Consider the following 16,099-nt stretch of genomic DNA (forward strand, 5'->3'; position numbering starts at 1 on the left):
CGCTCGCACGCCGCCGGGTGATCGCAGACAGGCAGGCAGGCAGGCAGCTGAAAAAAACCCCCTCTGGGGTCCTTGGGTCCTTCCTGCGTCTGTTGTCACGTAGGCCGGGAGCTCCCGCGCAGGCCGGGAGCTTGCGCGCACGCCGCCGGGTGATCGCAGACCTATAAAATTTTTTATTAGAAAAATTCCCTTGTTGCTGAGTTTGGTTCATTTAGTACAATAATGTTTTTGTTGTATTGAACAAAAATTATACTCTTTTCCTATTTTTTTTCCTTTTTCCTGTGTATCTAATTCTCCAAGTCAACAGTTTTGTAAGTATCTGTAGTGATTTGCTTGGTCTTGCAAGCTTTTTTTCTTTTCCTGTTTTTCCTTACTTAGGCCAAGTCAATGTCCTCGGTGTTGCTTACGCTATAGGGCCACAATGTGATAGTAATGTACAGGAGTTAACCATTTTGAAATGCCTGCTACAGGCCAGGGACAAAACATCTCAGCTGATCATCTCAGCTATTCTAAGGGATTTTTATCACCTTTATAAGAAGAGAAACAGACATAGTGAGAGACTGAGAGGTCACACAATGTCACCTGAGTTAGGATTGCTTCTCCAGAAAGGAAGAACTCATGACTGCTCTTTCAAACTCACTTGAGTTGTACAGAGACAGAAGCAATGTGGGGAAGGGAGGAGAACAGAAGAAGAGAAGAAGGAAGGAAGAAAGAAAAGAAATTCAGGGAAAATATTTCTGCCTTTTTTCACTCTAAATAAAAATAATTGTGCTTAGACCCATGGAAAATGGAAAATATTATAATTAAGATTATTGCACTATTGAAAATCAGCACAGCAAAGAACAAAATAATGTTTCTTATTTTAACCACCACCGTGTTATTATCTGGGTCTATTTAGGAAGCAGCAGAATGGAGGCAGCTTTCCAATTTTTTACTCTGAAATTAGATCCCGGGCCCTATGTCAAGGGTAGGGCAGGCAGCATGTGGCCCAAGGTCAAAGCCTGCCTCCGACTAACCCAAAGGCCAGGGCCCTAATAAAGGTAAAACACAAAACAACCTAACACACAAATCCCACAGCAATAAATCCTGACTCCGCACATCGGAGTAACCCATTCTATTTTCAAGGAAGGTCAAGTCAGGAAGTTGAACTTAGGACAAGCAAGAGCCAATAATGTTTTTGGCTGGAAATTCTGCCATCCATCCACAGATTGCAAGCCTCTGATGTTCTCCAGCTTATCTAAATTCATGACCATTTTGGGAAAGGTATGACACAGGCCTCAGGCCTCAGCTGAGCTCGTAAAGTTCCAGGGCTCACACCAGGAGTTGGAGGCAGTTGCTCCTCTGCAGCAGTGACATTTGTTCTGCAGGGGTGGCCTTTAGCACCAGCCCAGCTGCTGCCAAGAGACCTTCACACTCGATCACATCTATCGACAATCTGCAACCTGCAAGGCTGTGGGCTGAATTCTGCACCAAGGTTATTTATGAGTCACTCCAACCTCCGGGGTTTTTTGTTTCATGCAAAGACCAGAAGGACAAAAATAGCTTTATTTAATCAGAGAGAGCTGGAAAATAACTCGTAGACTACAAGGATTTTTTTTTTTCTGCAGGGTTGTCCCCAATCGCTTTTTTAAAAAATTAATCGTATAAGTTTATTCAATTTTAAGGATCTTATTTCCAAAGAAAAAACAAAAAACACTTAGGTGGTAACATTTGTGTTCCACAAAAGCTTTTGAAAGAACACAAATCTGCTCTACGTACCCTCGTCTGCGTCTTACCTCTTCAAGGCCTGTTTGTCTAAAATAAGAGGAGTATTCTCAATAGAAGCTCTGGGGTATTGTTCTTGCTTTAAAAATAACATCCACCTCTCTTTCTTTTTAATCAGCTTAACCATTTTTCAGTATATTGCAGAGTGTAAATTGTGCAAATGATCTCTACAACTTTTCCATCTTGTAAAGAAGAACTTTCCACCCATTAAACAACTTTCCCTTTCCTGCTTCTCTTTGCCCGTGGTAACCACCACTCTACTTTTTAAGAGTTTGGTGACTTAAGATAGCTCATAAATGGAATCATGTAGAATTTGTCTCTTTGTGACTGTTTTAGTTAATTTAGCATAATGCTCTCAAGGTTTCTCCATGTTGTAGCATATGGCAGGATTTTTGTATATAAAAACTGAATAATATTCTATTCCTTAAGGTACCACATTTTATTTATCCACTCACCTGCTGATGGACCTCTCACCTGCCGTGGATAAGGCTGCAATGAATCTGGATATGCAAATATCTCAACATCCAATATTCACTTATTTTGGATACATAGCCAGAACTGGGATTGCTGGATTATAAGATAATTCAATTTTGATTTTTTTAAGGAACCTCCATCCTATTTTCTATAGAAATAAATCCTACCAACAGTGCACAAAGTTTCAAACTTCTTCACATCCTCACCAGCCCTTGTTAGCAATCAAACAATCCCAAGTCATTCAATTAAACTTATACTGACCATCAGCTGCTATTGCCTTTCTCCTATGAATTTATACCAATAATACATCTGTTTGATGCCCCCCAAAAAGTCAGCATACAAAGATCCTCTGATGTAGCAATTTAACCTTGAGGAATAGATTCAACATAAATGAATCTTTATGTCCACTAAAAAATATATGGAAGGAAGTATTACAGAGTTTTTCTTAAGAGCCCAAAGCTAGACACCACCAGAGTCCACTGACAATACAATGGAGACATGAATTGTGATATATCTACAGAATGGAATACTAAACAGCAATGAAAAATGAACTCCTGCTCTGTGTGACACAGGTGAATTTCATACATAAGATGCTGAGTAAAAAGGTCAGGTGCAAAAGAATACATACTTTATGATTCCACTTGCATAAAATTCAAAAACAGGCAACTTTTGGAGAGAGAGTTCAATATGACTCTGGTTCCTGGGGTATTGGCAAGTAAGAAGAAGAAGGAAACACATTGGAATGAATGCAGGAAATACGTTGCATCTCAAACTGGATAGTAGTTGCACATATGTAAAAATTCATTAAGCTGTGCAGTATAAGTCTGCACACATTCCTTTTCTATAAGTTATAGCCAGAAAAAAATAAGAGAAGAAAGAATGGTCTTAGCAACAAGACCTATTTTCCTTGATTGAAAAAGGACCCCTGTGTGACTTTGAGAGAAGCTAATCCTCCAAAATCACCTGGTACGTGGATTTAAGGAATGTTGGAGAGGAGAGGGAATCCAGGCTTAGCGCTGAAGTGCATCCCCAGAGGGGCAAAGACACAGAAGGATAAACTTCACTCACTCTGCCTCTACGCCCCAGCAGCGAAGGAGCAAAGTGTGTTTTCTTGGAGGTACTGCGGTGCTCTCAGCACTCGAGCGTGCTAAGTTTTCAGTGTTGAAATCCATCACTCACTCGTCGTCCCCAACATTTAGTTGTGAATCCTCTGGGAGCTTAGCCGTGTTTAAACACAGTTGTTACCTTGCCTTGTTAGGCACGGAGTTACATTTGCTTGTGTTCATTCGAATCTCTCCCAAGGAGGCCAGCCAGTGATGTCAATAGAGGACTGAAAACCAAGCCACTGCTGAAAGATTGGTGTCCTACAGAATTCGGCTCTCAATAGAGTTCTGTCTATTTTTCAATATTAACGGACTAGCTGTTTCATGAAGTCATCCTAATTTATAGTCAGCACTGTTTATTAATAACAATCACATGGCTTTGTCTAGATTTTGAGATATAAAAGTACACCTATAATAAATCCTACTTTAATTAGCCTGTGTTTTCCATTGTAAGAGGTCTGGGCTAACAACTCCTGTTCTGGAATAGGAAATTAGAGGATATTAGGATCCCTCTAGGATTAAAAAATATATACAATTAAAGACAGACTCTGTGCTGAGCCATGTGAAAGCAGAGACATTTCCTCTCAGTACCCAGGCCCACCAGTGTCATCTCTCACCGCACAAGTGCAGAAACCCCCTGCCCCAATGTCCCCAGCTCTACCCTACTCTGTTTATGTGCACAGCAACTAGAATGGCTTCCAAACTCAGATCATATCCCTTCCTCACTCAAAACCTTCCAAAGGCTTCCTAGTTCACTCAAAATAAAATCCAAAATCCTTACAATGAATGGCACACACGGTGCTACATGTTCTGACTTCATTAGCCTTTCCCCGGTCCAGCCAGCACGGCCCTTTCCTGATCCTGAACACTCCTCACTGCAGACATTTACCACCATTTCCTAGATACATTACCCTCTGGATATCTGCTGCCTAGCTCGCTCTCTCGTTTTTTTTTGTCTTGTTTTGTTTTGTTTTTTTACTCTGTTCAACAAGCACTTCATTTTAGAGATCTTCCTACCACACTATGATAGTTCCTTCGAATAATAACTATTTTTGTTTTACTTGGCTCTTTCTTCTTAGCCCTTGTCAGCACTCTGCAAGTTTTAAATATAGGTGGTTTGTTGCCTGTCTCTCTTCTGGAATGAGAGCTCCCCCTTCTGGACTGCAGGGACTTTGTTTTATTGATGGATGTATTCCCAAAGTCTGATATAGTGCCTGGTATATATTAGGTGATCAATACATACTTACCAGTTAATTATACAGTGAATGAGTTAATGAGCAGTCAGAAATAATGCAATCTGTATGTACTTCTAATTTAAGCATTGGAAATCATCTCTATGCACATTTCATCTGAGCGACGCTACATTTCATCTGAGCGATGATGCCCTTAACACTTCTCAAAGAAAGGCACGATCAAGTGGATGGATGTTTACAATGTTTTGAAAGGCACTGATATACACATAGCAAACTTTAACTTTCACCCTGGTGACATGATATAAATCAAGCAGAAAGCTTTAAGCTATTGACAATATCATAATTTTTTCCCACAATACCCAATGTGTAGGAGCAAATATATCTACGTCAAGGTCACAGAATCGTGGCCATGACTCAAATATAGCAAGAAGTTCCTTGTGTTTCTTTGACATACACCATCTGGTGCAGGAATGCTGTAGTGTCTATTTCCCTGCTGTTCAAGAAAAATATCCAGACATACATTAACACCTCAGTGCTCTGTGACAGGGACAGCAGGCCATGGCCACACGCACTGAGACCATCCCAGAAGACTGTTTCTGTACACTCTGAAAGCTAACAGTAATCATTTTTTACATTAAAAAGAGTTTTAAAAAATAAAGCAAAATACAAAACGAAGACCATGTGTGGCCTACCAAACCTAAAGAAGTTACTATCTGGCCCTGTAAAGAAAAAAATTACTACTCCCTTTCTACAAAATCAGGTAAGGACATGACTTTGGAAGAGGGAAAGTTTTTTTTTTTTCTTTTTTCAATGACTAGTGTAACACAGATAACGCTGAGACACATGGTTTGGCCCTCTCAACCACAAGAACCATGGGCTTCCCAACAAGAGATGAAGTGAGGAAGCTTTTGCAAAGACTAGGAGACTTGACACTGATAAGTGAAAAGCTCCCTGTGAATTTGAATCTTGAGTTTCAAAAAGGGAAACATCTAGATGTAGCTAAATTAATACAAGAAGACAAAGGTAAGTCCAGTGGTATTGGGTTCAGCTGAATCTCTCTGTGGCAGGACCTTCAAGGTGTCCATTAATAATTCATCTCCCCATCTTCTAATTGGGGAATTTCTGAATTTAAGCTCAAAGAAGGCTGTTCAACTAAATATTCCATTTCCCAGTCTGCCCTGCAGCAAGGCATGCCCACGTTCCAGTGAGTGGGACACAAGCAGAAAGATTCACCCATGGCCACGGGACTGGCTTCCCGGCTGCTCCCAGGATCAAAGAGCTGCACTTTCCTTTGCTCCCTTTCTGCACACTGGTTGGGAGGTGGAAATGCAGATTGAGGTTGCACAGTCGCCCAACCAGCTTCAAGCTTCTTAGCTTGCTACATTTTTGTAAAAGCCAACTAATCCCCCATGACTTCTTTCAAGTCATGGTCTCTGTTACCGCAGCTTACATGGAGAGACGAGAGATAATGATGCTGCTTACAGCAGTAGGTCTATATACGAGCAATGTGAAAAATGTATTTTCACAGAAGATAAAAGCAATTTCTTAGGTATCACCAAGAGTGCACAGTATCATACTCATGTCTTAGCTCACAAGGTGTAGCAAAATACTCACTTATGTTTTCTTTAGAAAGTGCTACAGTTTTCCCAGTGAGATTTCGTCTTCTACTTGTTAGGGGGGCTATTAGGAAATAGACAAGAAATAACAACTGCTGGCCAGATTGCAAAGAAAAGGGGAGCTTTGCATGCTGTCAGTGGCAATGAAAATTGATATGGCCATTATGGGAAACAGATGGAGATGCCTCCAAAATTAAAACTAGAAGTACCATGTGATCTACCTATCTGCCTCACTTCTGGGGATATAACCTTCAAGAAATAAATGTCTGCACCCTCATGTTCATTGCAGCATTATTCACAAAAGCCAATTATAGATATGCCTTAAAAAGATCACCAATGGATCAATAGATTTTTAAATGTGACAATATAAAAAAAACATTATATAGCCACGAAAAGAAGAAAACCCTATCATTTGTGACAACATAGGTGAACCTAGAGGACATTATGCTAAGTGAAATAACTCAGACACAGAAAAACAAATACCTTATGATCGAACTTACCTGTGGAACCTAGGACAGTCAAACTCACAGAGGCAGAGTAGACTCCACCCCAACCCCACCCAGGGGCTGGGGAAAATGAGAGATACTTGTTAAAGGGTATGAACTTCCAGTTGCAAGGTAAAGAAATTCTGAGCGCTAATGTATAGCATAGTGACTATAGTTTGCAATATAGTATTGCTTACTTGAAATCTGCTGAGAGTAGATCTTAAGTCTGTCTCTTTCACACACACATACACACACACACACACACACACACACACACACATAGTGGTAATCTCTAAAACAAAATACTCAACACTTGGAGCCTAAAGGAGGAGCGGTTTATTTCGGTTCACAGCATCAGTCCATGGTCAGCTGGCTCCAAGGTGGGACTAGGATGGCAGAGGGGCCTGGCAGAGGAAAAGGTGCTTAACCCATGTCACCAGGAAGCAGAGAGAGAGGCAGAGGTGAGACAAGAATACACCCTTCCAGGTCAGCCCCCGGTGACCACCTCCAGCCAGGCCCCTCCTCCCAGCAGCACATCCAGTTACTGAGCTCAGGAATGGAGCAATGCACTGGTGAGCACAGCACCCCAGGACCCAGTCATCTCCCATACCCATAACAATGTGGGGGCGCATTTTAGACCTAAACCACGGCATTGCTAAGATGTGATTGTGGTGATCAGTATACACTGTATGTGTGTATCAGATCATAATATCGTACTCCTTGAATATATACAATTTTTGTCAGTTTTACTGCAGCGAGACTGGAGAGGAGAAAGAAAATGTTATGGTTTTAAAATTTAAATTAAAGCTTTGATCAACCTTAGATTTATTTTTGTGCAAAAAGACATCAGTGATTTTCTTTGTCCCCCAAAAGCCACCTCGATGCTCAAACATCATTTCTTCAGTAACGTTGCTGCACCCCATTGATTTGAAAAACTATCTTCATTACTCACTTATAATTCAGATGTGCAGGGCTGTCTCATTCCGCAAATACGGACTGATTGCCTAGCTGGCCAGGTTCGGTGCTAGACACTGGAGGGCTAGTGATGGACAAAGTACAGGCCTGCTGTAATGGAGAATAAAGCATGGCGGGCAGACAAGAACGAACAGACTGATGGGTCATTGCAATTTGCGAGGTGCTGGGACAGATGCAAGCTCAGGGCAGAGAGGGAATAACGGGCTTGGGGGTGTGGGAGGGCTTCTCTCACAAACTGCTTGAAGGACATCTCGTTTGATTGAAGCCGGAGCCCAAGGAAGGAGACTGAGTCAGTCTCCCCAGGCATCGTGGCTGCACACACCATGAGCAGGAGCAGCTCGTGCAAGCGCTGGGCAGGAAAGACACGGTGCTCAGGAGGAGGGAGACGTCGCAGGTGCGGGGGAGACCGGCTAAGCGTGAAGTATGCTGGGAGATGTGCTTGGCTGGGAGTGCGGGCCTGGCCATTCGAGGTAGGGATATAGGTTTAATTCCAGGTGCGTGGAAAACCACTGAAAACGTTTCAGCCAAAGGTTTCTATAACACTAGTATGCTTTTAGATGATGATTGTGGATGTTAGAAGGGGGTTAGTGAAGATAAACAGGCCTACACTTCTTCTTTTTTTTTGGAAATAGCATCTCATTAGGTAGTTGAGGCTGACCTGGAACTCACTATGAAGGTCTACACTTTTTAAATGTGATATTTTGGGGGTAAATCTGGGGAAACAAAATTTTCATATATCTTTCAGTCTATTTCAATATCTAATCTGTTTCACTGATTTGTTTTTTTACATCCACATCAACCTTGTATACTTAGCTTCATAATAATACTGGTTTGTGGGAAACCGAACTCTCTCACACCTCCCTAAATCAAAATTTCCTAAGTATATCTGCACGTTTATTCTTTCACTTGATTTGTAGAGTCATATGGACAAATTCCACAAACAATCCTGATGGGATTTTGATTGTGATTGCCTGACTTTTACAACATCACGTGGGGAGAATTTGCATCTTTGTAATATTATGTCTTCTTATCATTCCAAACTAAAGCATGTATGTCTCTACATTTATTCCTGTATTCATTTCTGACCCTACATGCTTGTATACAACTCATTTCTTTTGAAGTTTATTACTTGACAATTTTAACATTATTGCTGCTGTGGTTGAGATATTGTTTTTGTTGTGTTTCTCAACACATCTTTTGTCATATTCCCTGGTATTTCTGGCCGAAAAGGAAAAGCACAGTGATTAAAAATAAAGAGTTTGCAGCATTGGTTATCTGGTTCTACCACAGCAGCTTGCCCTGAAGGAGGGGCCCTTGTTATAGGACCCATTTGGAGGAAGGTTACAGAGGTAAAAGGAAATGTGAGGAACAGAAAAAATAATAAATAAACTGATACTTCCAAACGTCACCCTATTGTATTACATAGAAAGTACACATACTCATAAGGAAAGAGAATGCTACATGAGACTGTTCTGTGACCTCATATTCTTTGACCTCCAAAGACAATGCTCCACATAGCCAAACAGCAGTGCAAGGCATGTTACCATGTATGCACACACGCGTGCACACACACACAATGGAGTCCTTTTAGGGGAACACAAATAATTTTATTGTGTTCTCAGTACTCTTCCATATTTCCCAAATAGCTGCCAATGAGACGTGTTTATTTGTATGATAAAATGGTAAGTAACCAACCTAAGTAAACGTCAGATAAATCAGAAAAGGGAAAGATTCCATGCTCTTTCTCAAAGAGGATCGACCTTCTAGTGACAGACACAACTAAAACCTGAAATCTGACTATAAATTGCCCCCCGATTCCCAAAGCACTGAAGGACAGAAATGAGAGAAAGAGAAAGCAGAGGACAAAAGGGTGGAAACAGAAACATAAAGTACTCAGTGCGACTTCGCACCCGACTCTTTGATGACAGGGACGAGCCAGGCCGAGCGGGCTGCTCTGTTGTCCCTTGTTTTTCAGCAAGTGGAATCTTTTTTCAGAATGCAAAACACAGCCTCACATGGCAAGAAGGAAGTAAAACACCAAATAAATCGATCTTAGGCTCAAACGACCAGAGCACAGAAGAAACCTGTCAAGGTCATATCAGAGCCACTTCAGGTAAGAGTCCCAAGATCACAGACGATGGCTGGAATTTCTCAGGCTGCAGACAGATGTGCAGCCCGCACTTCAAAGAAAAGAACAAAGCACGGTATGAAAACAATAGACAGAGGAGCTTGATATTCATTTTAGAGAAATTTTAGTTCGGATTATTAAAAAGCGGCCTTAATCCTTTAAAAGTGCTAGCATTTCAGCTTTTAAGTCCCTAAAAGAAAATGACCTTGGCCTCCTTTCTACCTTTTAAATTAGCACTAGTTGGTAATTGCTTATAATAGCCTTTAAGAACAGCTCCACAGTGCTCAGGCAAGAAGAGTGCAGAGCTATGATGGAGAGGGAGGGAATCACAAGCCATTTGAGACCCAGAATAATGAAAAGGCAGAAACTACCTGTTGCCAGTCACAGTACTGGAGAATGACAATGGCTAAGGCACTGTTTTAACTTCCAGAATGTTCCACAGGGGAAATGGGTGGGCTATGCTCTAGAAGCTAGGATGGCACTCAGTGACTGAAACAACATAAACATGACACATTACCTTTCAAGGCCAGTGAGGAAAGAAACTTTGAGAATTTAGCATTTGAAAAGCTTGCCCGGGAGAGCAAATCATTGACCTTCGCCAGGAGCAGGCGTCAGATACCCAATGTCCCTCTTTCCAGGACACCCCAGATACTGTTGTTAGGGTTGAGTGTCTTCTGAAGTTTCTTGTATCTCTAAATATTGCATTTCCATAACATCTGTCAAAACTGGGAGGAGCAGAAAGGATTCCGGGAGGAGCCAAGACTTAATATGCACCCAAAATGAGGACAGAATTTCAACAGACAGGTTCAGAACACAACAAATGTGGTTGAGTTTCTTCTCACCAGTTATGCCAGGCAAGTGAAGTGGTTAGCTGGGAAAGGAACAGACACTGCAAAAATGCATGGGAGAAGTGTCCCACTAGAAAAAAACATAGCACTGAACTTTTAAAATTCTCATGCCCCCCACAAAAAGAGCTTACAAATATTAATGACGCTACTTATAACACTGTACTTTTAGCCAAACAATCTTAGTACAAGAACACATAAGGGTGAAAAGATTATATCCTAGAAAAGGATCTCTGGCTCTACTGGGAAATGTTGGTGCAGTGGTTAAATTACTGTAGGTGAGGTCAGATGAACTAGTTTTGAGACCACCTCCATTTACATGACCTTAGAATAGAAAGAACGGCTCCAACCTAATTGGGGTAAAGACTCTGCAAGATGATACAGGGGAAGGCTTTACTGCAGTAATTAATCATTACTACATCCCCAGTATAAGTAACCATGCCTAAAATTATACAAAATGGTTTTTGTCAGCTTTGAACAACTTAATATTCCTTAAGAATGGTTTTCTTGCTTTGTTTTCTTTGGCTAGCCTCCCCTTCACCTTGTTGAGATAGGTGTGCTCTGTTTAGATTGGAGAGGACTTCTGTTATCTTTGTGGTTGCTCATTATTTTTTGAGTATCCTTTCTATATTTTTGGGAACTCCTGCATTAAATGCCTTCCTTCCTAAGGTGAAAGTCAAGTCTAAATTTCTCAGCTAGACTGCAGACATGGAAGCAGGCACATGGGTTATACCAACCAGGTGTACTCATATAAGACTTCCGTTGGCAAGGGTACAACTGAAAGATTTGACTTCTTCCACTGGTCAAGGAAGATGGGGAGGTGTAGGGCTCTGGAATCAAAAAGTGGCAGAACTTGCAGAGTCCAGACGTAAGTGTCATGGGCTTGAGCTTCACATAGCCTGGGGGCCGTGCTGTCAGGGGTGGAGCAGGCCTGACAGTGGGATTTCTTTTCGAGCACCAGGATAGGGGTCAGCTCCTGACCCTCCAGAACTCCCAGTGATTCTATGAGCTCCACAATATTCTCTAAAATGCCCCCATCATGCTTAACATAACCAGAGATTTTTGTTTGTTCCATGAATCAGATTTGCCTACTGCATTGATTCGCTGAAGATCTCATCGATCACTTTGACCTTACCCTCTTATCCAGAGGATTGCTGTGTGTCATGTAAGATATGAATGAGGACTTATTCACTGTGATGTTTTATATCACGGATACAGGACTTATAAAATCTCAGACTCTCTCTCAGGATGGTGAATTTTCATTTGCTCCCTCGTCCTGGCTGAAGGTGCCAAGTATTCCTCTGATGTGTTCATCATCAGATGAGGGATTGGATTTTGCCAGTGAGTAAAGATAGATTCATCATCAGGAAGGTAGTTTTTCCAGCAAGTAAAGATGCAGCTCCCTTTTCTGAAAAAATATGTGTAAATGAAAACACATTTTATATAATATATTCATTTCCCCCCTTTCTTTTCAAAAGTGCTCTCTTATGGAATAGGTACTTCATCCTAAAGAAAACAGATGCAAGTGGGAAAGCACACACCTCAAAATAATGCATAATATTTATAAATTCATTAATCATGGTGAAAGAATAATTTTAAAAGAAAATAGAACCAATAAGCCCAGTCTCGTCTCTACATACACAAGGTCAAACAACCCAGTTTGCTTATCTTCTCCAAATTACCGAGCACACTGGCTGTTACCTGCCACAGCATCTCCAGCTACCATGGGTGCAAAGCGCTGTATCTGAGAGAACCACAAGTTACTTGGACTTTGGAGATTTAAGATTACCCCCAAATAATCTAATGACTCAACCAACTCTTGCTGTGTTCACAAGCTTGCAAAGCCTAGAAGACAATTTCTCATCTTGCACACTACTTGGGTATTTAGAATGTCTCAATATTTGCTCCCACCTCCAAAACACTCATTGGTAACATTCGGTAGGTGGCTGTGGTGCTCCTGAAGTCAGATTATTCCAATATCCGCACAGGTTTTTCGTGGAGACTTGTTATTTTGATGTGAAGAAAAATATTAAGAATGTGTGTTTTGGACACCAAAGCACTGCCTTTTAGGTGACGGTTTGTCTCAAAGTTTCCTTTCCCTCCATGGAAAAGACAAACCGGAAAACTCAGTAGTGCCCCATTGTGGAGCTGAGGGACCACTGACATCTAATCAGAGCTCTGCTATTTTAATTTGGTCTTGTTTTCTTTTAATGGTTCCTTTCCCGAAGAGAAATGCTCCTAGTTTACAGGCAATGAGTTTCTTTAGGAGTTAACAAAAACAAAGAACCAATTATACCCACGTGTATATGTGTTAAAATACCTCTTGGAAACAAGATGCCATTTTTATTTCCTAACTTGTATGCTTTTATGACTGCCCAAAGAGGAAAGAGAAAGGTAAAAGGTACTTGTCCAAAGTGCTGTCTTATATTTTTCACACATGATACCCCAAGGGTAAGGACATTTCAGTCATAAAAAGAATATTAGAGATATCACAGAAAATCTCTTCTCCTAAGGGTTAGGGACAAAAATGGCTATAAAATACAATGGCACTCTATTTCCAATCTTCATGTCATAATTGAATCAATTAAATTTTACGAGAACTGTGTATATAGTAATTCACACACTTATTGTCATTCCTGCTATGGAAAGTGTGTTCTGCACGTATCACAGGGAGTACACACGACCCCGTGCCAGCCCCGAGTCTTCAGACCCTCCTGACAGGACAACCTCATCCGCAATTTGGTCCGGCTGCTGCATGGTTCTGTCATTTTTCTGGCATTTCATCACACGTAAGTTAGAACGTCTCCCTTCCATAACCCGCCTCACTCCCATCACCCAGTATTTGAGAACAGCCTTTGTAGCCTTCCCGGGTCTTTTCTTTTTCAGAAATCATTTCCAGGACCTTAAACACTTTCTCACCAGGCATGGTTTGTCTGCTTCTCACTACTCCTCCCTGTTGAAATCTTGAGGACTGCTATTGCAGGGGACACCACCCCCAAGTTTAAACTAAGACTTAAAAGTAAAATCATGTGAAAGAACAGAAACAAGACTACTCAGTGCTGTGGTTGGTGTCTAGATGTCCCCCAAAGCCTCATGCAGTCTTTTTCCAGGGTGGCTAAACGGATTAAGGGTGTGTGATTCCTGAACCACTAAACGTGGGTGATCAGTTTGGTGCGGCCCTAATCCTGGTAGTCTGAATAACATAAAAGGGGCAGAATGACTCTGTTAAGGCCCCTTCTTACCCTTGCTGCCTGTACACACCATGTTGTCTCTCCTCTGTGATGCCTGTTTGCCATCCCTGCCTTGGAGCCTTGAGGATTATGGGCTGAAAACCCTACAAACTGTGAGCTAAATAACCTTTTCCCTTTTCACTTTGGGTGCTGGTTATTTTGTCTCAGCAACAAGAGAAAAGTAACTGACACATTCAGCCAGAGGAGTTTCTAAAGCATTGAGAAATCTGGAAAAAAAAAACCGAGTTTCCATGAAAAGATCCTCCAGCATCACTGAAGTACAAGTCAGCAGAAACCCAGGGAAGGAAAGCTCAAAAGTGGTAATAATAAAAGAATAGTAATAATCTCACCAAAACAATAATAAAATTAGATTTTTTACAAGACACAAATGAAGGGGCCGGGGATTTGGCTCAGTGGATCTGCCGCCTGCCTCACAAGCACGAGGTCCTGAGTTCGGTCCCTAGTACAAAAACAAGACAAGAATGAAATGACACTAACCTCTAAAAGAGTAGATAATAATGATTAAAGCAGGATGTGCTGTAATATCTAAAGGACATGCAACATTTGCAAACACTAAACAGGAGCTAAGAGTGTAGGTGGAGCCAGTAAAAAGTTAAGTGGAGGTTGCGAAGCAAAGAACTACAGACTCACTGGCTGGTGTTACAAAACCAAAGCGCTATGAAATGAATCAGAAATGCCAATGATTAAAAATGAGATAAACAGTAGAAGCATCTACAACAGGTAAAGGTGTACTTAAGTCTCAGTGCCAACAATGAAAACAGAGGAATTTTAAAATCAAATTGATTGAATGAATGTTAATTTCAGCATGTTACTATTTAATATAGTAAAATAATCCATTTCGTTCCACTTAAAAATAATCCTCATTCGCATACACTTGTCATAATTTTATACTTTAATGAAGGCAGGATTTTAGGCTCCCAGAAAGAAACAGGAAAGAATGTTTAAAGATGAAAGAAGAACGAATTTGAATATTGTTGGATTTTTGAAAAAATGAAGAATCTTGTAGAAAGATCTGAGAAGCAGAAGAAACTGATTTTGGATCGTGGATTGTGTGCTCATCTACAGAGAATTTAATCTGTTAGTCATTTGAGCAATCGGTATGGTTGGCTCATTCCCCTAAGACTTCTGGCTAAAAGACTTTTTTTTTTTCTGTTCTTAATTTCCTAGTTTGGAATGTTCTTGAATCTAGGTAGTATAATTTGGGCCCCCAAACTACATAAGTTATGGGCCTCTAATTACAAATTCTCAAAATAGATTTCCAGTTTTCTACCCAGAGACTAAACCAAGAGAGACACAAATTCTGTGTCACCTCTGCCAAGGAGTAGAATTCTTCCTAATCCAACCCTTTCTCCACGGTGGTAATCCTGCAAGCAGTCTGGTGATATGCTGGGAAGTCGGTTACCTTTAATAGTCCCTGGTTCTTGCCTCCAGTCCCCGTGTGTTAGAGCTTAAACCCACAGATTCATCAGAGTAACAGGCACTTCCTAACCTCTCTCCTTAAGCAAGCTGCTATGCAGGATCACATTTTTACCACTCTGGTTTTCGTTTCTCTATTTTTATTTTTCTGACCTCTGGAGATTTCCCATGATTTTTGCATACTTAATAAACATATATGTCCACTGCTTTAGATAAATGCCTAATGATTATCCAGATGTATCAAACGTACTGTTCTACCTTCTGAACTGCTTTTTTATAGTTGCATACAACACTGAAGTTAGCATTTCCAGAGCTGCACTTTGTGGAAATGTGGCGTTGCGTCCTTGGGATAGATTTCTAGCGATGGATTGCTGGGTGAAAGTGTGTTCACATTATCGAGGCAGTCACTTCCCCATAGATACCACTCTTGGTACCACTCTTGTACATGCCTATAATCCCAGAATTTTGGAACGCTAAGGCAGGAGCACAAGTTTGAGCCCAGCCCGGACAATTTAATGAATTAGCAAGAACCTGTCTCAAAACAAAAAAAATGTTTTTTAAAGGATGCAGATGTATCTCATTTTGAAGGCAGTGGGTTCTATCCCCAATAGCATAAACAAAGCAAACAAAAAACTCTTCCACAAGAGACCTAGAATAGCAAAAGCCATTATAGGCAACAGTCACATGGCACCAGGTGTAACAATTCCCAATTTGAAACTATACTACAAAGCCACTGTGATAAAAACAGCATGGTACTGGCAAAGAAATAGGCCTGAGGATCAGTGGAACAGACTGGAAGACACAAAAACAAATCCAGATGTACTCAGCTACCTCATCTTTGACAAAGGA

This window comes from Fukomys damarensis, unplaced genomic scaffold, assembly GCF_012274545.1.
Source record: "Fukomys damarensis isolate Sample0158 unplaced genomic scaffold, DMR_v1.0_HiC HiC_scaffold_2, whole genome shotgun sequence".
In the NCBI taxonomy this organism is placed as follows: domain Eukaryota; kingdom Metazoa; phylum Chordata; class Mammalia; order Rodentia; family Bathyergidae; genus Fukomys; species Fukomys damarensis.